Raw genomic sequence first — 21,195 nt, 5'->3', positions numbered from 1 at the left:
CTACATCTACCACCCACCATCGTTGGCCTTGTTTTGGTCGAGGACATTGGCCAGTAGCCACGCTGTTGGATCTGCACGCCCACATAGAAGCGTTAGGTGCCCTCGATCAGGTGGTTTGCATCACCTTTTCACCGCTGGTGTGATGGAATGAGCCGTTGCCGAGCTATGGTCGTCGTGCTCCGCCGCTGGCTGCTTTCTGGTCATTGCCGGCCACCACATGTGGCCCAATCGTGATCCCCACGTTGCATTGATTTTGTGGTGCTCTTGGTTGTGAAAGTGCATCTAAGCCCCTAAGTGGGTTTTGGTGATAATGACAAAACAATTAAAGAACTAATAAGTTTCATGAAGTATGGATAGATATAATTCGATCAAGTGAGAATTTAACACATGATGATCCCCCCAAAAAGGAAAAAGGAAAGCGACACATGGATCTTATAGTTTAAATTCATTTGTATTTTGAAATTGAGTTTAGGATGTTGTACTATTAAGGGGGATACAAAATTTACTTGTTTTCATAGAAACAATACTCAAAAGATCTAACAAATCTAAGAGAGACATATGTCAACCCTAATCTTTTGAATATGCAAATGGGGAGTGTCTGCATTTTTGTGGATAGTCTGCACTTTTGCGGAGTTTGGGTTAACTAAGGGTGTGCGGAAGGTTCGCACTTTTTTGGGGTGTCCGCATTTTTGCGGAGAATCCGTATTTTCACAGGTGTAATGGCTAGATTTTGAGTGTGGAGTATTTTCACCCCACACCCTCTTTCTCTAACAGCTCCTAGCTCATTCATTTCGACCTAACTTGAGACAAGCAGCTCAAGAGAATTCAAAGCTCCCCTCTCTACCCCCCCTTTATGATTCTAGGTGAAATCTTGTGTAGGATTGAATGAGAGCAAGGAGTAGTGCTAGTAAGATTCAAATCCATCCTTTGAGCACTCATTTTCTTCATCAAGCCGATGATTTCGCATTTGTTACTCTTGGTGGTTTGTCCACCTAGATGGCTAGGCATTGCCCATTGAGCTCCTAATCCTATGGTTAGCCCCAGGACATTTGTATCACCCCTACAAATTTGAGTAAGCAACCCTAGCTCAATCTTTGTGGTTGCTTACTCAATGGAGATGTACATACTTCTTTGTGGAGTGGTCGAACTTCAGTCAACAAATCCTTGTGTCTCTTGGGATTTGTTGCATATTTTTGTTCCCATTGGCTTTTAGGGTTTCAACCCGATCTATATCTTTATGAGATTTGAGTTGTAGGTGCTTGGAGAAATAGGTTGGAACACATCTTCTAGTGCTTGGTAATTTATGGATTTGATTCACATTGTTGTTGCATAGCATTAATTTGAGTTCTCCTAGAAATAACCTGAGTATCCGCAGATTTCTGCGGAACCTCTGTATATTTGCGGAGGTTCCAGAGAAATCTTTAGAGAGTCCGCATTTTGCAATCCGCTACATTTAGTTTGTAAAATTTTCAGGTTCCTCCTATTCACCCACCCTCCTCTAGGTGATATCAAATCCTTTTCAATTGGTATCAGAGCCTAATCTACTACAGAGCTTCACCACTTGGAGAAATTAAAGATGTCAACTTTCAGGGAGAAAAGCCCGAAAAGTCCAAAGAGCCCGAAATATGATACACCAAGCAACTGCAAGGGCAATGGAGTTGCAATTGAATTCAATTATGATAAGTTGAATACATCTAACTCTTACATCTCTGTGCCATCCATGCATGCACCATACTTTGATGGCACGCACTATGTCGCTTGGAGGCACAAAATGAAATTGTATTTAATCTCTCTTCATCTAAGTATTTGGAAGATTGTGTGTACATATTTTCAGCTACCGGATGAAGACAAAGAGCCCACTTCCGAACAAGAGCAAAACATTCACCGCAATGCACAAGCCGCAAGTGTATTGCTTGGCGCCTTGAGCCCCGAAGAGTTCAGCAAGGTGGATGGGCTTGAGGAGGCCAAAGTGATATGGGACACACTACAAGTTGCTCATGAAGGTACCACAAGTGTGAGAGAATAAAAGATAGAGTTGTTTGAAGGGAAATTAGGAAGATTTGTGATGGACGACAATGAAACCCCTCAAGAAATGTATAACCTCATGATGGTGCTAGTGAATAAGATTAGAGGACTTGGAAATGAAGAGCTAAATGACCATAAGGTTCTGAGAAGATTGCTGAGAGACTTTACTCCAAGGAATCCAATTTTGGTGACACTCATCCGTGAGAGAAGGGATTATAAGAGACTCACACCTAGTGATGTGCTTGAAATTTTTTTTGCTCATGAGCTCATGGAGGAGGAAGAAAATGAAGTCAAGAATCTTGTGAAGAAAAGTTCAACCTCTAAGAACAAAGAAATAGTATTAAAGGCAAGCAAGAGCAAGAGTTGAGCTCAAGTGAAGAAGAGAGCTCCGATGATGAAAAAATTGCTTTCTTTGTAAGGAAGTTCAAGAAATTCATGAAGAGGGTGGCTATAGCAAGTACAAGAGAGACAAGTCAAAAAGAAGATTATCCAAGAGAGCTTGCTATGAGTATAGCAAAGTTAACCATTTCATTGCCAAATGTCCAAACAAGAAGAAGAACAAAGACAAGGAAGAAAAGAAGAACAAGTCTTATAAGAAGGACAAGTACAAGACCCACAAGAAGATCTATTCAGGTCAAGCTCACATCAGTGAGTGGGACTCCAACTCCGACTTCAACTCCGATGATGAATTGGTTGCCACTATCATCATCCGCTCCTCTACACCGACAAAGTCACTCTTTAGTGACATGAGCAACGACGACGACACTCCCAAATATCTCATGGCAAAAAGGTGCAAGGTAAAAACATAACCCAAGCTCCTAGATAGTGATAGTGGTTTTGAATCTTTGCTGAAAGGTCTAAGTAAAATGTCATGTCTAAAATGAAAGAGCTAATGGAAATAATAGAGAGTCAAGAGGAGATTCTAGAGAAGCAAGAGAACTTGCTCATCCTTAAAAAGAAGAGAAATCTTGAACTCAAGGAGCTCCTTGCTAAAGAGAAGGAGAAAGTTGAGAAATTAATCAAAGATCTTGATTTGACCAATATCTCAATTGTTAGTCTAGAAGGTAGCAATGCCACACTTTAAGAGAATCTTAATTATTCTGATGAAACTCATAAAGCTCTTGAAGTGCAATTTGATGTCCTTAGGAATAACATCTCCTCTTCTAATGATGCAGCATTGCTCTCTAATGCATCCACTTGTCAAAGTTGCTCTCATTGCCATAATATTGATATAAATACTTGTGCTACTAATGCTAAATCCTTTCAAGCATTACAAAATAAAAATGAGAAGCTAAGTGCCGTGGTTAAGTATTAGTGTTTGAAGACATACAAATCCAAGCATACCTTTTAAAAGACCATTGAGGCTAAGGACAACAAGCAAAAGAGAGGGCTTGGCTATGACATGTACTTGAGTAAGCCAAGTGAGCATGTGATGATAAATTGCAAGAAGTACCTCGAGTTCATCAAGGGAGGCAAGCAAATTGATCTCACCACACAAGTTAAGAAATCTCAAGGCTATGCACCTCAAGCTTCTTTTTTAGCTTCTTATGTGCTTAAGAGAAACCACCGTGGTAAAGTGGTTGCTCTATATATTGGTGCTCGCACAAAAGATCGAGTTGTGAAAAGGAATGTGTGAGTACCAAAAGTTCTTGTGACTAACGTAAAAAGATCCAAACAAATTTGGGTACCTAAAGGAAAAGCATAATTTGTTTTGTAGGCATACTTTTCCGGTGGATTAAGTTAGGTTCTTGATAGCGGATGTACCAATCATATGACTGGAAAGAAGAGCATGTTCTCATCATTTGAAGAAAATGAAAGATCACATGAGAACATATTTGGAGATAATGGAAAAGGAGAGGTAATTAGTTTATATAAAATTGCTATCTCTAATAATCATTCTATCTCAAACGTCTTATTGGTTAAATCTCTTAGCTACAATTTGTTGTATGTATCTCAACTTTGTGAAATTGACTACAATTATCTTTTTACTAATGAGGGTGTGATCGTCTCTAGAATGAAAGAAGACTCCCCAATAACTTTCATCGGTTATTTAAAGAGCAAGATTTATCTTATTAATTTTTCAATGGATGAAGTGAGGCCTAAGACTTGTTTGATTGCTAAGACTAGCATGGGTTAACTATGGCATCGCCGTTTAGCCCATGTTGACATGAAGAATTTGTCTATACTTCTAAAGAGGAGTACATTTTAGAACTAACAAATATTTTTTAAGAAAAATATAATTTATAGTTTGTTGGGGAAAAAGCCTAGACTGGTATAGATGCCCACTTAGAAAAGTAGCTCATGTAAAGACTTAATAATCTCTTTGTAATATTCGTACCCTATTAAAAATTAGAGAGGAATTTTCACCTCTCCTTCTCACCTAGGAACTAATTCCTCCCATCACGACTCTTTATTTGCCTGGAATGAACCTCTTCGGTATGGTAGTGCGATGAGGATCTGGTTTCACATCGGACAGAAGAGCATGGGCTTCACAACGCGATAGTGCATGGGCCTTCGGATCAGGTCAGGCCTTCGCAACGCACACGTGGGCCACGCGTGGGCCTTTGCATCAACTGGCCTTCGACTACCGAAGTGGGCCTTCGGACCACGCTCGCTGCTGGTGAGGCCCAGCTGGCCTTCGGCTGCTGAAGTGGGGGCCTCTGACCAGTGTGGTCCTGGAAAAAAGGCGTAGGTCTTCAGCGTGGGCTTCGGCTGGTGCACGGAACCTTGGGCTGGCGAGGCCCATACAACCTTTGGCAGGTGTGCTAAATTCGCAAAAATATAATGCACCAGCGAATCGAAGTCATTACCATGCGGGCGCTGTCCTACCGCTACACCGCAGTTGCTTCTATGTCTTGCAATGCGAGTATTATTTTACTAACTTATCTTCAATGCATGTCAATGTGCCTGCACGGCACTTTGTGCCGGGAATTAGTGTCTTCGTATTTTGATCTCACGCGTTGACCCTTAGGTGTTGGGCAGCTCAGAAGCTAATTTAATCGTGTTATGTGCTTGTTATAATGGCTAGTTTAGCCGAGCTAGCTAGGCAAGAATGCGCCTGCACGAGTAGACTTGCCCGTATGATTGTTTATGCTGTTATTAGCTCATTCATGTGAGTTATTTACCTGTCAATCAGATAATATAAAAAGCCATCTGCATGATTAGCGGTCTTGATTTTCTATAAAGATGGCTGCTCAGCTGCTATATAATTGGCCAGGGGGCGTCATCGTTCGCTCGCATGTGGCAATTTGAACTGTTTTTGCTGTGCAAACCCTGCATGTGGTAACCTACGCATGGGGCACAGCCAGCTCCACTTTCTCAGTTGGGCGCTATCCAGCTTCATGCGCATTTATTTTTCGCATGCGTGCATTATGTTTGTAGGAACGATTCGCGTGCAAACACTATATGAACCGTGGAAGCACTTCTGTGCATACGCATGCATGTCATTCACGCATTGAAGCGCTAAATTTTTATGGGCCTGAATTGTGTGTGCATTGCATTCATATAACATGGTGTATCTTCGCTCGTTTGCATTCCTGCTTGTCAAATTACTCGCTTTGCTCACTATTTACGTTGAGAACTCCTTTTTGCATCCAGGCGTTTTCATATCATGAATGAATTTAATTCTTCATTGAAGCATTTACTCTTCGCATTTTTTACCATGAATATACCGAACCACTTACGCTTCGCTCGTTCCTGAAGCGGTATTTTTCACTTGCGAAAATTGCATACACGCTGAAGCCATCATTGTCATGGATTGCATTGATGTGTAGGTTTCTACCCTTCGCTTGAGGGACCTCATTCCTCACTTCCAAGCTTTGACCCCTCATATAGGGTTCTTACCCTTTGCTTAAGAGTTTGTTCTTTTCACGCAGGTCTTTATTCCTTGTATAAGGGAGTTTTCATGCTTCAATGTGGCGAAGCATCTACTCTTCCTATGTGTTTTATTTTCTATATGACGAAGAGTATCTCCAGGAGTACCAAAGTTCTTATCCCTCGCATGAATGCCGAAGAGTTTATGCATACATCTCTGCATACATAAACCACGCCATTCACCAAAGCGTTTAAGCATAATGCATCGTGTTTACATGCCGAAGTATTTATTTTTTTGTGCATTTGCATGAAGGCATACTTCACGCATATATACGCTTCGAATGCGTGAATATTTTTGTTAGTCATTTGTGATGAAGCGCATACTTTTCATATGTACATAGCATCATCACTCAGGAATGCAGATGCTTCGCACGTTTTGCATAAGTGCATCAGATATCTGTTCTTCGCGTATGTTTAATTTTTCGAATGCTCGCATAACATATGCATTGAAGCGTTTATCCCTTCCACAATAGGAGAAGTATCATTTTCTTTACGCTTGCATTACTCATGTGGATCGAAGTAGATATTCTTACCACCGTGCGTGTGAAGCAAGTGTTCTTTATGCGCTGGCATTACATATGCATCAAAATGTTTACCCTTCACTTGTATGGTGAAGCTTTTATTTTTCACACGCTCTAGTTACATGTGCGCCAAAGTACATATTCTTCACATGAATGCCAAAGCATTATCTTATGTACACTTATTACATAAATGCATCGAAGCGTTTGTTTTACTCATATGCAGATTCTTACCCTTTGCTCAAGGGAATATTGATTCCCCATACACAGGTTTTAATCTTCACATAGTTGTTGAGGTGCTAATCTTTATGGTGCTTGCATTATTTACATGCATCAAAGCACCTCTTCTTTGTGTATACAGGTGCCTCACCCTCCGTGCGAGGAAATATTTATTCATCATACATAGGTTTAAGCCTTCGCATGAGAAAGCTCTTATTGCTCATATATACTTGAATTTTTAATCTTCGTAGGATGTGGCTTATCCCTCATATACCGAAGGTTTTATCCTTCACTGCTATATTTATCATTATGTCAAAGCATTTACTCTTTGATTGTACTTTTCGTGTATCTATTTAACACATGCATAAAAGATGGGGGCTAAGGGTGTCTACCCCCATGCTGAAGGCAAAAGAGACATTCGGGAACAAAAAGTTGAAGTGTTGCTTGGCCTTAAAACAAAGGCAGCACACCTCTCAACTTAAAACAAAATACGGGGGCTAAGAGTGCCTGCCCCAACACCGAAGGCAAAAGAGACAATCGGGAACAAAAAACTGAAGTGCTACTTCACCTTAAAACAAAAGAGGGGGGCTAAGAGTTCCTGCCCCCGCATCAAAGGCAAAAGAGACCTTCAAGAATAAAAAGCCGAAGTGCTGCTTGACCTTAAAAGGCAACACATCTCTTGACTTTAAACAAAAGACGATGGTTAAGAGTGTGTGCCCCCGCACTGAAGGCAAAAGAGACCTTAGGGAACAAAAAGCCGAAGTGTTGATTGACCTTAAACAAAGGTAGCGCACCTCTTGACTTAAAGCAAAAGACGGGGGCTAAAAGTGCCTACCACCACACCGAAGGCAAAAGAGACCTTTGGATTACATTAATGCATTTAAGTATTTATTCTTCATGTTCACATACTGAACATACATCGATTATAATGTGTATTCCATCTCTAGAAAAGGGTGCGGAGCACCCATTGTCCTACAGATAGGAAGTTGAAGTGCCGGTGGTCCTTAGGTAAAGACAGCGCACCAATGACTTAAAAGGCGGGAGAAGACCCAACAAAGAGGATTGAGATACTGCTCAGCTTCAGGTAAAGGCAATGCTCTACTCGGACCTCAGACATCAAGTCTTGAAGACACGACCCTTTGTGTTCCGAGAAGCTGAAGATCCTTTCATACTTGGTGCATTGCCGACCACCTTCATCGACAGTTGGCACCTTCAACATCGACTCTTCGTCACCTTCAGCATCGGCATCGACCTAGAGTGAGTCGGCCTCACCTTCAGCTTCGACTGCTTCACCCCCGTCTACTTCAACTAGAGGGGCCTTCGGCCACGTCCACTTTGGGCATGTCGACAACTAGAGGGGCCTTCGGCCACGACCAGGGGGGCTTCAGCTGATGACTACGGCCACAACGACTATGCCTTCATCGACTTCAACTACATCGACCATGGGGGCTTTAGTCGATGGTTATGGCCGCAACGACTACGCCTTCATCAACTTTGACATCAACTCAAACGAGTCGTATTCGCTTCCCGTTAGCTCTAACTACGTTGGCTAGAGGGGCTTCTACCACGTCAACTTCACCTTCGTCAAATTCGACTATGTTGACCAGGAGAGCTTCGGCCACGACGCCTATGCCTCCGTCGACTTCGACTACATCGACTAGAGAGTCTTCAGCTGCATCGACTACGCTTCCATCAACTACGAATATCGATGGACGGGCTTCGACAGACGGCTCCACCCTCATCAACTTCAATGATGATGGAGGGGCTTCGTCAGATGGCTCCACATTCTTTGACTATGTTGGCACCTTCGACATCGACTTAGGATAGAATCATCGTCAACTTCAGCACTGGCATATCAACTCATACGGAGTCGTTCCTCACCTTTAGCTTCACCTTCAGCATCGACCAAGAGAGGGTCATTGTCTCCTTCACCTTCGACGACAATCCAGACGAGGTCGTCATCATCTTCAACTTCAACATCGACTCTAACGAGTTGTATTCGCCTCCTGTTGGCTCCGACTACATCGGCCAAAGGGGCTTCAGCCATGTCGACTTCGTCTTCATCAAATTCGACTACGTCGATCAGGGGAGCTTCAGCCACGACCCCTATGCCTTCATCGACTCTAACTGCGTCAACCAGAGAGGCTTTAGCTGCATCGACTACATCAGCTAGAGGGGCTTCGGCCACGTCGACTTCAACTACATCGACTAGAGAGGCTTCGGTCGCATCGGCTATGATGGCTACATGGGCTACGACCATGTCAACTTCGCCTCCATCGAATTTGAATATGTTGAACAGAGGAACTTCGGCTACGATGCCTACGCCTCCACCGACTTTAACTACGTCAACCTGAGAGGCTTTGGTGATGACGAATATGCTGACTTCGACTATGTCGACCATGTGGCATCCTTCATCACTGACAAACACTGGTCAAGAGGGCTACGGGGGTACCCGGGTTACAGTCTCATCTTAGGTCCCAAAAGTTTGGCCGGAGCACGTGAGCGGAGTAGCGTGAACATCATTAACTTTGGTGAGCCACGACAGTAGCCTTCAACCTCCATGCCACGACAGCAGTCATCGAGCTCCGCTTCATCGGTTACATCGATGTCACACCTACCGAAGCCTCGTAGACAACCTTCTCTAAGACCTCCTTCGTCGAGGTCGGAGATCTACCTTTGACTTTGGTCTTCGCAAAGCGTAGTTATAAGAGTATCTAGCTTTAGCAATTATGTAAAGAAAGAACATGCGACATGTATGCTCTCTTTTCTCGATACCCTTTTCTCCCACTGAGTTTTTGGGATGGAGTTTTTAGCGAGGCGTACATGTTGGAAATAAACCTAGGCCCTTTCCTAATTATAGTTGTTTGCTCTATTATCCCATCAATACTTGCAGCTGAGGGTCTACTATTGGGGGAAAGGCCCAGGCTGGCAAAGAAGCCCACGTAGAAAAGCAACTCATGTAAAGGCCCAAGGGCCTCATTATAATATTTGTACCCCACCAAGAATTGGAGAGAAAGTTTCACCTCTCCCCCTCACCTATATAAAGGACCCAAGGGGTTAAGGGTAGGGGTTGATTTCACCCTTCTCCACTCTTCTCTCTATTTGCCTGGAATAAACCTCTTCAGTACTGTAGCGGGAAATAATCATAACATAGTGCATGTCAAGTGAGAAAACAAGTTAGAGCTCCTTACCCTGCCAAGAATGTGATAATGACCACAAGGCCATCAAAACTTCTTCACATGGATTTATTTGGACCAATTGCCTACATAAGCATTGGTGGTAACAATTATGACTTAGTTGTTGTTGATGATTTTTCTCGTTTCACTTGGGTGTTCTTTTTGCATGATAAGAGTGAAACACAAGTTATATTCAAGAAATTTGTGAGAAGAGCCCAAAATAAATTTGATGTGAAGATCAAAAGGGTGAGAAGCGATAATGAAAGTGAATTCAAGAATACACAACTTGAAGAGTTTCTTGACAAAGAAGGAATCAAGCATGAATTCTCGGCACCCTACTCCCCTCAACAAAATAGGGTTATCGAGAGGAAGAATATGACTCTTATAGAGTTGGCAAGAACCATGCTTGATGAGTACAAGATATCGAATCAATTTTGGACGGAGGCCATCAACACCGCATACCATGCCATCATACGGTTATGCCTCCACAAGATCTTGAAGAAGATCGCCTACGAGCTTCTAGCCGGTAACAAGCCAAATGTATCTTACCTTAGTGTTTTTGGTAATAAGTGATTTATTCTAAACAAGAAACCTAAAAATTCTAAATTTGCACCAAAGGTTGATGAAGGCTTCTTGCTTGGATGTGGATCAAATGCCTATGCATACCGTGCTTTCAACAAAACCACTAGTTGTGTTGAAATCGCACGTGATGTGACATTTGATAAAACTAATGGCTCTCAAGTGGAGCAAGTTGATCTAAATATTGTAGGTAACGAAGAACCTCCTTATGAAGCAATCAAGAAGCTGGCCATTGGTGAAGTAAGGCCCAAGGAAGATCAAGATCAAAAAGTGGCTGAAGAAAATTGTGAAATATCCTCAGCCGTGGCAAAGTTCAGAGGTTGCGTAAGAATATGTGGAGACTCCGAACAAATCTATGGAGAATCCGTAAAAATGTGCGGAGAGTCCGCACATTGTCAAAAGGGTGGAAAGATAAATGTAAATGTACAAGATCGAGGTCAAGATCAAGTTCATGATGACTCCACCAACTTCTTTGATGATGAAGAGGCAGACATTCAAGCTTAGTCTCAAGTGCCACATCCAAGAGTTCACCAAAGAATCCAAAGAGATCACCTTGTTAACAACATTCTTGGTGATATACAAAAGGGGGTAACTACTCGTTTAAGAATTACAAATTTTTGTGAATATTACTCCTTTGTTTCTTCTTTAGAACCTTTGAAGGTACAAGAAGCACTTGAAGATCTGAATTGGGTGATGGCCATGCAAGAAGATTTAAACAACTTCAAAAGAAATGAACTATGGTCCCTAGTGGAAAAACCTAAGATGTTATAGGAACCAAGTGGGTCTTCCGCAACAAGCAAGATAACAACGGGGTTGGTTGCTCAAGGCTTCACACAAATAGAAAGTTGGATTTTAGTGAGACTTATGCTCCCATAGCTAGGCTTGAGTCAATTCGTATATTACTTTCCTACGCTACTCACCATGATTTCAAGCTATGCCAAATAGATGCGAATAGCGCTATTCTAAATGAGCCAATCTCCAAATTGTTGTATGTGGAGCAACCACTCGGATTTGAAGATCCCAAGTATCCTAACAATGTATACAAACTCCATATGGCACTCTATGGGCTTAAGCAAGCACCTAGAGCATGGTATGAATGCCTTAGGATTTTCTCATAAAAAAGGGCTTTGAAATAGGCAAAACCAATTCCACTCTCTTCACTAAGAATGTTGATAATGATTCATTTGTTTGCCAAATATATGTAGATAAAATTATATTTAGTTCTACTAATAAAAAGTTTTGAAGAATTTAGTAGGATTATGACAAAGAGGTTTGAGATGTCAATGATGGGGGAATTGATGTTCTTCCTAGGATCTCAAATCAAACAACTCGAGGAAGGAATATTCATATGTCAAACCAAGTATATCAAAGATATTTTTAAGAAATTTGATATGGAGAATGGCAAGCTAATCAAGACTCCCACAAAAGAAAATGGAATTCTTAAGAAATTTGATATGGAGAATGGCAAGCTAATCAAGACTCCCACAAAAGAAAATGGATATCTCGATCTCAATGAAGAAGGCAAGATTGTGGATCAAAAGATATATCGCTCCATGATTAGATCTTTAGTTTACCCTTGTGCATCTAGGCCTGATATAATGCTTAATGTGTGCATGTGTGCAAGATTTCAAGCCGCTCCAAAAGAGTGTCATTTAATAGCCATTAAGGGAATTCTTAGATATTTGGTTCATACCTCTTACCTTGGCTTATAATATCCGAAAGGTTCAACCTTTGACCTTATTACCTATTCGGATTTTGATTATGCCAGTTGCAAAGTGGATAGAAAGAGTACCTCAGGAACTTGCCAATTCTTGGGTAGGTCCTTAGTCTCTTGGTCCTCAAATAAACAAAATTCTGTAGCCCTATCCACCGTCGAGGCTGAGTATGTTGTAGCGGGTGCTTGTTGTGCTCAACTACTTTGGATTAAACAAACCTTGAGAGACTATGGCTATAAATGACCAAAGGTCCACTTTTGTGTGACGATAGGAGTACCATAAAAATAGCCAACAGTCCCGTGCAACACTCTAGAACCAAACATATACTCATATGACACCATTTCTTGGAGACCACTCAACCAAAGGGGATATCGATATTCGCCATGTGGGAATTGAAAAACAACTAGCTGATATCCTCACCAAGCCACTAGACGAGCAAAGATTTTGTGAGTTGAGAAGTGAACTAAATATCCTATATTCTCGCAACGTGGCTTGACTTATTTCAAATAATTGGTCATTGTAGACTTCTAGCTTTTCAGATAGTAGTTTTTAAAAAGATAGGCTTAGAGTTGTATGTTTTTAATAAAAATTTGGACATTTGATCTTTGATCACGTCATGTTACTTGTGGTTATAGTTTTGATTGGTTGATTGCTGGCTAATCACAAGTGATATAATCTCTCATGTCCATCGAAACACATCTATCTCATTTCCTCCTCATAATCTATCTCGAATCTATCTTTTCCCTCCTGTTGGACAAAGTGCGGATAGTCTGCAAAATTTAGTGAAGAGTCCGCATATTTGTCGAGACTCCGTATAATTCTACTGAGACTCAGCAGTTTGATAGTTTTTTACTCTTTTAACCTACCCATTTGGTTAAAACTTCTCTCTCCCCAAAAATCATTCAGTCTTTTACACCAGCACCCCTCTCTCTCTCTCTCTCACCCTCTCTCAAGTTCTTCCACTAAAATCTCAATCTCCGGTGATTTGGAGGCCCAATCTTCGAAGACTCCGCATCTTCATCAAGACCAGACCTTCGAGTGTGGATTCTCCGTGAAGTTCAGCGAATCAATCTCAAGTTCACATCTCTTCTCTTTGTCCAGGTACAAAACAAGTTTTTGCCCGATCTCTTCATTGAATGCCCTAGAGCGATATTCCTTTGGTAGATATCCTCCTTATGTGTCTTTGATTCCATATCTCTAGTGGAATTTGCATCCCTTGGCAAAATCTTTCCAAATCATGATTTAGGGTTTGGTCTGCGATCTGCAAAGAGTTCGCATATTTGCGGAGATTCTGCACATTTGCGGAGGGTTCGCAAATTTTTGCAGAGACTCTTCAGTCTATAGAATAAAGTCTAAACCAATATCATTCTTGAATATTGTTCTAACATCTTCCATAGCTTATGTGGTTTCTTTATCTTTCAGTGGTGATGGAGCATTCAGATCCAAGGAATCCAGCAACACAAACTCGCACCAAGTGCCACCATGATCCTCAAGCGCAACATTATGGACCTCCTCCCCTCGGTGAGTCATAAGAAGATGTTGTTACGTTTGGGGCAGGAGAACAGTTAGGTGAAGGCAGTAGCTCTCGCACAATAAGGGGTCATGTCAAAATTGCCACCAAAAAGTAGGTGGTGAAGCGAAATGGAAGAAGTAGCAATCAAGGTATTCACAATGAAGAGCCTCGTGATGGTGGTAATGCTGTTGTTGTTGCCGCTAGAAAAGCCAAGGGTCATAAGACCCAAGCTGAATGGGATGAAGATCGGTTGGGCAAGCGGATTGATCCAAGGACGTGTCCTCACACTCCTCCACATATTGACCTCAATTTTGAGGGGATCAAGTGGTCAAGAAAGAGAGGAAAAATAACCCTTACTTGTGGCCAAGAGAAGAGTCTTTGGATGGACAGTTTTGGTGTCAATTTCATTTTGATTTCTATCTATCCGTCATCCACTGAAGCAAGATCAAACCCATTGTCCATATACACTACATGAAAGACACCAATGATCCTAGCTTTGATGAAGTCATCGACGCTTGCACAGAGAAAGGAATGAAAGATGTCATGGGGTTCAAGTATAATTGGAATGAATAAATCATTGTTCAATTCCATGCCTCATTTTTTTTAATGCCCGCAAGAAGAAGGTTCATTGGACAACACTTAGAATTCACTATTGCATAGACTACATGACTTTTTCATGTCTTCTTGCTCTTGGATCACAAGACCATGAATATGGTACAATTTTTGTTGAGAAGAAGATTAAGGAATATGAATGGGGTGAAATTTTTGAGGATCCAAGAATGGCTTACGGCTCCACTCATGGTTTGAAGGCATATTATCTCTATCTAAATCTTCTGTTTCGCCAGACCATAAATCCAAAGAAGGGAGATGGGACTAAGCTCCACTTATAATGGCACCCAGTGGAAGACCCTTTAGTGTTGGTGATTTCATTTGGGTCGAACTTTGTGACGCCATGGATGATGCTAGAAAGAGCTTTCCATATGCTCCGTATATCATGTATGTCATTGAGAAGGTTACAAAGATCTCCTTTCCAAAGGATTACATTAACGAGTCCTACCGTGTGAAAAAGAAGGTATCCTCTAGGCTATCTCGTGGTGCAAGCTCATCTTGTGCAGCCCCACCTCTATCTCATGCACCCTCCTCTACACAATCTTGTGGTGGTGGCTCTCGTGGTCGTGGCAGGTACATCAAAAATGTGCTTCGCTCAATCTTCACTTTGTGCAAGTATAATGCCACGGAAGTAAATGAGTTAAGAAGAGAAGTAAAAGAAATCAAAGGGCATTTAGCACTTCTCACTTCCCCTCATCGAGAAGTGCCTGATTTGGGAGATCCGTTTGCCGAGTGGGAGGCAGCGAATCAAGAACAAGAAGAAGAAGAGGTTCCTCCTCCGGCTCCCCACTCTCGCCGTACTAGCTCTGCCTATGGTGAGATAGAGGAAGAATAAAACGAACAAGAGGGCAAGTATCAAGAAGATGACAATGATGATGATGATGAGGAGGACGAGGACGAGGATGATGATGAGTAGATGCTGATCTTCATAGTTTTTCTTTTTCTCCCTTTTTGGTGCTTGATACCAAAGGAGGAGTGAAAGCTTACCTTTTATGTACTCATTTTGTAATAACTCTTTCTATCTTTTGTGTGTGGTGGTGGACATGAACTTGTATGATTGTGATGTGCTTAAACTACTAATTCTTGTTTGTACTAAATTTAATTATGCTAGTGTGAGATCATGTGTTCTTGTGCTTAATGCGTTTTTTAGTTTAGAATCTGTCAAGTGCGGAGAGTCCACAAAAATGTCCGGAGAATCCGCATTTTTGCAAGTGTCCACACATTTCTACAGAGGGTTTGCACTTGGACAGAAATCTAGGTTATTGATGTGCTTATCATGTCATGTGCATCATATTTATTCATGATCTTACAAACCTGCTATTTTTGCACCTCACGGATGCTATGATATAAGGGGAGTCTCCACATTACCCTAAAATTGTGCAATTGTCATTTCGAAATTTTTTGAAGTTCATTAAAATGCACATTTTTTAGGGGGGGCTCTATATATCATAAGGATTCAAAAGCTTTAATTATATACATCTTTTGTAAGATTTAATTGGGTTGTCATCAATCACTAAAAAGAGGGAGATTGAAAGTGCATCTAGGCCCATAAGTGAGTTTTGGTGATAATGACAAAACAATTAAAGAACTAATGAGTTTTATGAAGTATGGACATGTGTAATTCGATCAAGTGAGAATTTGACGCACGGTGATTGTAAGGAACCATCCAAACAGTATTGTAATTAATCATTAAGTCGATCATTTACCTAATCATGACATCAATGATTAATCAGAATACTTCTCCGGTAGTCCCGACACGTGTTTTGTGCCCAAAATCGGAACACATGCCTTTCCAACATTTAACATCACAACACAGCTTAATAAAGAGTGAGTAATTAACATTAAATTACAAGTTCTTAAGTATAAACAAGTTATTACAATTTATAGTAAAAGAGAGCTAGGAGGAGACAAAAACCGACTCAACTCCTAACTAACAAAAAAACTACACAGCGAAAGACTAAAAACTATACAACAAAAGGAGGATGGAGCCATATGCCCTTAGGCTCCATCACAAAAAGTACGACCTCAGAGTAGTTGCCTACTCAACCGCCACCACCCTCGGCAGGCGTGAAGTAGCCAAAAACCAACTCCTCCTTGCCGGTAGCACCTGAAAGAGTAGCATGAGTATAAAGGTACTCGCAAGACTTAATCCATAATGGGCACTTATAAAAATAGCCCGACTCCAAGGATCATGTATTTGGATGTTATCAAGAACAGAGCCACATGGTTTAGTAAAAATCATATGTGAAAGCAAATTGACATAAACATGTGAGCAACTATCTCATACCAAAATTGATATCACTCTATTCTAGAACTAACCACATGAATATACCGGTAACAGTAACCATAGTAAACATATGTGTGAAGAGACCATCTTGACATACCCACCATATCATCCCAAGACTAATAACTCTATGACCGATGCGGATGGATAGAAGTAAGCTCATGACCAAGAGCATGATAATTTGAATTATTTTTGCACCCTGCAGGGGTAGTCCTGAACCCACAAGACTTTAGGACTATACAACTTGCATGACCACACAGGTCCATACAAAGGGGCACTCATGTCAACCTTTCCTAAGAAGCCTCAATCGTTTGGGTCGTGCATCGCTCGGTGCGGAGCCCACTTTGGTTAACTCCCAAAGCAACCACAAGTGTCTCTACTAGCCCACCCACTACCACTGTTGATGTTCAGGCCCAAATGATCACAGCTACAGAGGTATTCGGCTTTCCTTACCATTATATCGGCATGTGGTGAGCACATAATGTGCTAAAGCCAACGAGACTGACAGACGGTGCTTAAACGATGCAAGCGGTCTACGGTACCAAGGCTCCTCCCCCTGACCTACCCTAGGGACATCATCAAGGGCAGAAAGTATCCCTAACTCCGCCCACATCTCATCTCATACTCACCACTCATCCAACCATCAACATCATAACCCATATTATCATAGTGAGCAATAATTAAACCTACAGCTCACGATCAATGGAACATTCCACTACTCAACTTCTAGGGTGACCTATGCATTGCTAAGCATCTCGGTTAACCTTTGAATTAGACGACACTAAAATAAATCCTGGTTACAAGGACATGGACCATCAATATCTAAGATAGGGAATGTAATCCATCAATATAGGTTCTACCCATTTGAAACTTGACCTCGACTCATCATCATGCAAACATACATAAAGCATAATTTATCACATTAGACACATATGATCCAAAGTACTGGGAGAAATATGCTTCAATGCTTGCCTTGCTGCTTAGGTGATCGTCGGATACTACTCATGTAACACTCACAAAATTCAGGGAGATTGACATCGCCTTCGACTGCGACCAGGTCATATGCCGGTTCTTCATTCACTAAACAAGAACGCGTGCAATGATGAGCATGAATGAAGTGCAACAAAGTATGCCACAATATGCATAAAATGAAATATCATAAAAATAAGGTTTATAATGCGTGAAAACATTTTTCCTAGATGGCACTAATCATAACATGAATTTTCCAAATGGTTTCACATTTTTAGGACCTGATATCAATTAACTGTGATTTCATTAAGCTGAAACACATTTATTTAACTAATTAATTTCACAAATCATTTAATAAGTTCCAACATTTTTAACATGTAGCTGATACTCATACGAAGCTAAACAGTAACCGTGGAGTCTCTGTGAATTTTTGCGGACACTCCGCATTGCAGAGTCTCCGCACATTGTTGTGAAGTCTTTAGACTGCAGAGTCTTCGGACAATTTTCCAGAGTCTCAAGAGTTCTGAAGAAAGCATTTCTTTATGGGGAAAACGGCCGATTTAATTTTACGAGCTTTTCCAAACCAAAGAGAGACATGTTTGAAATAGTTTATGGAGTCTAGAACTTACTCGTCAACCTAGCAACTTGACTCCCTAGCTCAAATTCATCTAAATCCCTAAATTGCTCCGAAGCTCAAGAACTCAAGAACTTTGCTCCAACTCGAAATTGAACAACGAAATCATGCATTCTCGCCGGGGGAAGCCTAAGGGATTTACCCACGGTGCTTGTGAAGGTTAGTGACCTTCGGGGGATCAAGGGAACAGAGTGAAATGCTCGGGAGGGGAAGAAATCCGGTGTTCCTCGTGTTTCAACCCTAAACACTAAAATGAGTCAAAACCAGCTCAAATCCGTCAGGAATGAGCAAACAAACTTGATGGATCCATAGCTTAGGAGCTAGTGATCGTATGGATACCAATGCGAACCTCGGCTTCGCTTCTAGAGGGAGGAATTTTAGGAGAAAGAGAGAGAGCTTGAGAGAGAGGGAGAGCAGCAGCTTGGCTGCTCGGGTGGAGAGGGAGAGAGCGTGGGGAGTGAGAGAGAGAGAGAGAGAGAGAGAGAGAGAGAGAGAGAGAGAGAGAGAGAGAGAGCAGGTGGTGCTTCCCATTTGGAGTGGTGGGTGGTGGGGCCACTTGTGGGGCCCATATGGAAGAGAAAGGAGGTTCATTTTAACTCCAAATTTAGTTGTTTTCTCTCCCGAATTTTTTCTCTCGCCCGAATGACTTTCAAACGAAGTGCTCTACTATGCCAAAAGAAATTTCTCAAAATTAAGCATGGTGCTAATGACACAAGATTAGACTTAATCACGTAATTACGGATTTTAAGATGTGGCAAACCTCCCCCCTTAAAAGAATCTTGTCCTGAGATTCGATACGAGTCAGGGAGAGTATAGTGACTCTAGGAAATTTATGGTTTGTGCAGTAACAGAAAGATTCGAGGAATATCTACTTGCCACGCTTTGAGGAATAATACTAAAGTAACACTCAGAGGTTGGAGAAGAACTCAGGATAATCGGCATGAAGCCGATCTTCACGCTCTCATGTAGATTCATCCTCGGAGTGATTACTCCATTGAACCTTGAGTAACTTAATAGACTTGCGCTGCGTCTTCGATTTGGCTTCATCGAGTGGATTGGATACTCGCAACTAGAAAGATCTGGTTGCAATTCTTGATTCACCACCTCAATGACTTCGGTCAGGACTCGAAGGCATTCCTTCAATTGTGAGATGTGGAAAATGTTGTACGGCGTAGAGAGATGGAGGTAGCTCCAGCTGGTAAGCCACCTCACCACACCGGCCAATAATCCAAAAAGGGTCAATATAACGGGGTGCTAACTTTCCCTTTATCTGAAAACACTACATTCCTCTGAGAGGAGACACCTTAAAAAGAAAAAATCTCCAATCTTGAACTCCAGCCCACGACGATGACTGTTAGCATAGCTCTTCTACTGAGACTAAGTTGTGAGTAGATGCTGGTGAATTGTTAGGACATGCTCTTCTACCTCTTTGACTATTTTGGTCAATGCGTCGTCTCTTGGAACCACTAGCTGGTTCCCAAACCACAAGACACCTTGCTCGTCCTGAGAGAAATAGATAGCCTTGCCTTCGTTCATTTTATCTTGGATTCGGGCCGTGCACTTGTCATTCTTCTGTGCTTCCTTGATTTCATCTAGGAGGGTGGATTTTATCTCCAAATTTGCAAGAAATCGCTCTGGAACCATCTCGAGTCCAAGCCAATGGAAATCATCACAAAGTGTGGTATTCCCAGGCTTGACCATAATGCAATTGCATCGAGCCTTTCAACTCAGGGCATCGGCGACCAAATTCGCCTTGCTGGGATGATAATGCACTTTCAGCTCATAATCCTTGATCAACTCGAGCCATCTTCGCTGTCTCATATTTAGATCAGCTTGAGTGAAGATGTATTTGAGACTTTTGTGATCCGTATAGATACAGCACAAATTTCCTAGCAGATAGTAGTGCCAAATCTTCAAGGCATGCACAAATGCCGCAAGCTCTAAATCATCGGTTGGGTAGTTCTCTTCGTGGTGCTTCAACTGATGTGAGGCATAAGCCACAAGTCCACTCTTTTGCATAAGGACACATCCGAGGCCTATGCGGGAGGCATCGCAATAGGCGTCAAAACCTTTGTCCACTTCAGGCTGTGCGAGAACGGGAGCAGTTGTGAGTAGTTTCTTCAAGGTTTAGAAAGCTTACTCACATTTACTCTACCACTCGAACACGTTGCCTTGCTTTAATAACTCGGTCATGGGCTTGGCTATCTTGGAGAAATTCTCAATGAATTGGTAGTAATAGCCTGCGAGTTCGAGAAAACTCTGGATGTCGGTGACATTCTTGGGCTGAACGCAATTGAGCACATCCTGCACCTTGCTCGGGTCAACGATGACACCATTCTCTGACAAGACATGACCCAAAAGCAACTTCCCTGAGCTAGAACCGCACTTTCTGAACTTGGCATATAGTTGGTGATCTCAAAGGCGGCCAAGTACAACACGGATGTGCTCAGAATATTCCTCTTTAGTCTTGGAGTATATAAGAATGTCCTCGATGAAAGTCACGACAAACTTATCCAGTTCCTCCATGAACACGGTGTTCATCAAGTACATGAAAAATACCGGCCTATTCGTCAAGCCGAAGGACATGACGGTGAACTCATAAAGACCATAATGAGTCAAGAAAGCCATCTTTAGAATATCCTCCAGTCGGAACTTGATTTGATGATAGCCCAGTCTCAAGTCAATCTTTGAGAAAACCCGAGCACTGGTCAGTTGGTCAAATAAAATATCAATTCTAGGGATTGGATACTTGTTCTTGATAGTGACTTCATTCAGCGGATGGTAATCAACACACATCCGTAGAGTACCGTCCTTCTTCCTCACAAAGAGTGCCGACCATCCCCAGGGTGAGGAACTCGGACGAATGAATCCCTTTGCAAGCAACTCCTGAATCTTTTTCTTCAACTCTGCCAACTCGTTGAGAGACATCCGGTAGGACCACTTTGAAATCGGGGCCATTCTAGGCAAAAGGTCAATCAAGAACTCTATAGCTCTATTGGGTAGCATTCCTAGCAATTCTTTTGAGAAGACATCAGGAAATTCACACACGACTGGAATATTCAGAAGATACGTGGATGTGAC

This window comes from Phragmites australis, chromosome 10 (genome assembly GCF_958298935.1).
Source record: "Phragmites australis chromosome 10, lpPhrAust1.1, whole genome shotgun sequence".
Classification (NCBI taxonomy): Eukaryota; Viridiplantae; Streptophyta; class Magnoliopsida; order Poales; family Poaceae; genus Phragmites; species Phragmites australis.
The sequence above is the reverse complement of the archived record's forward strand: the minus strand, read 5'-3'. Positions refer to the sequence as shown.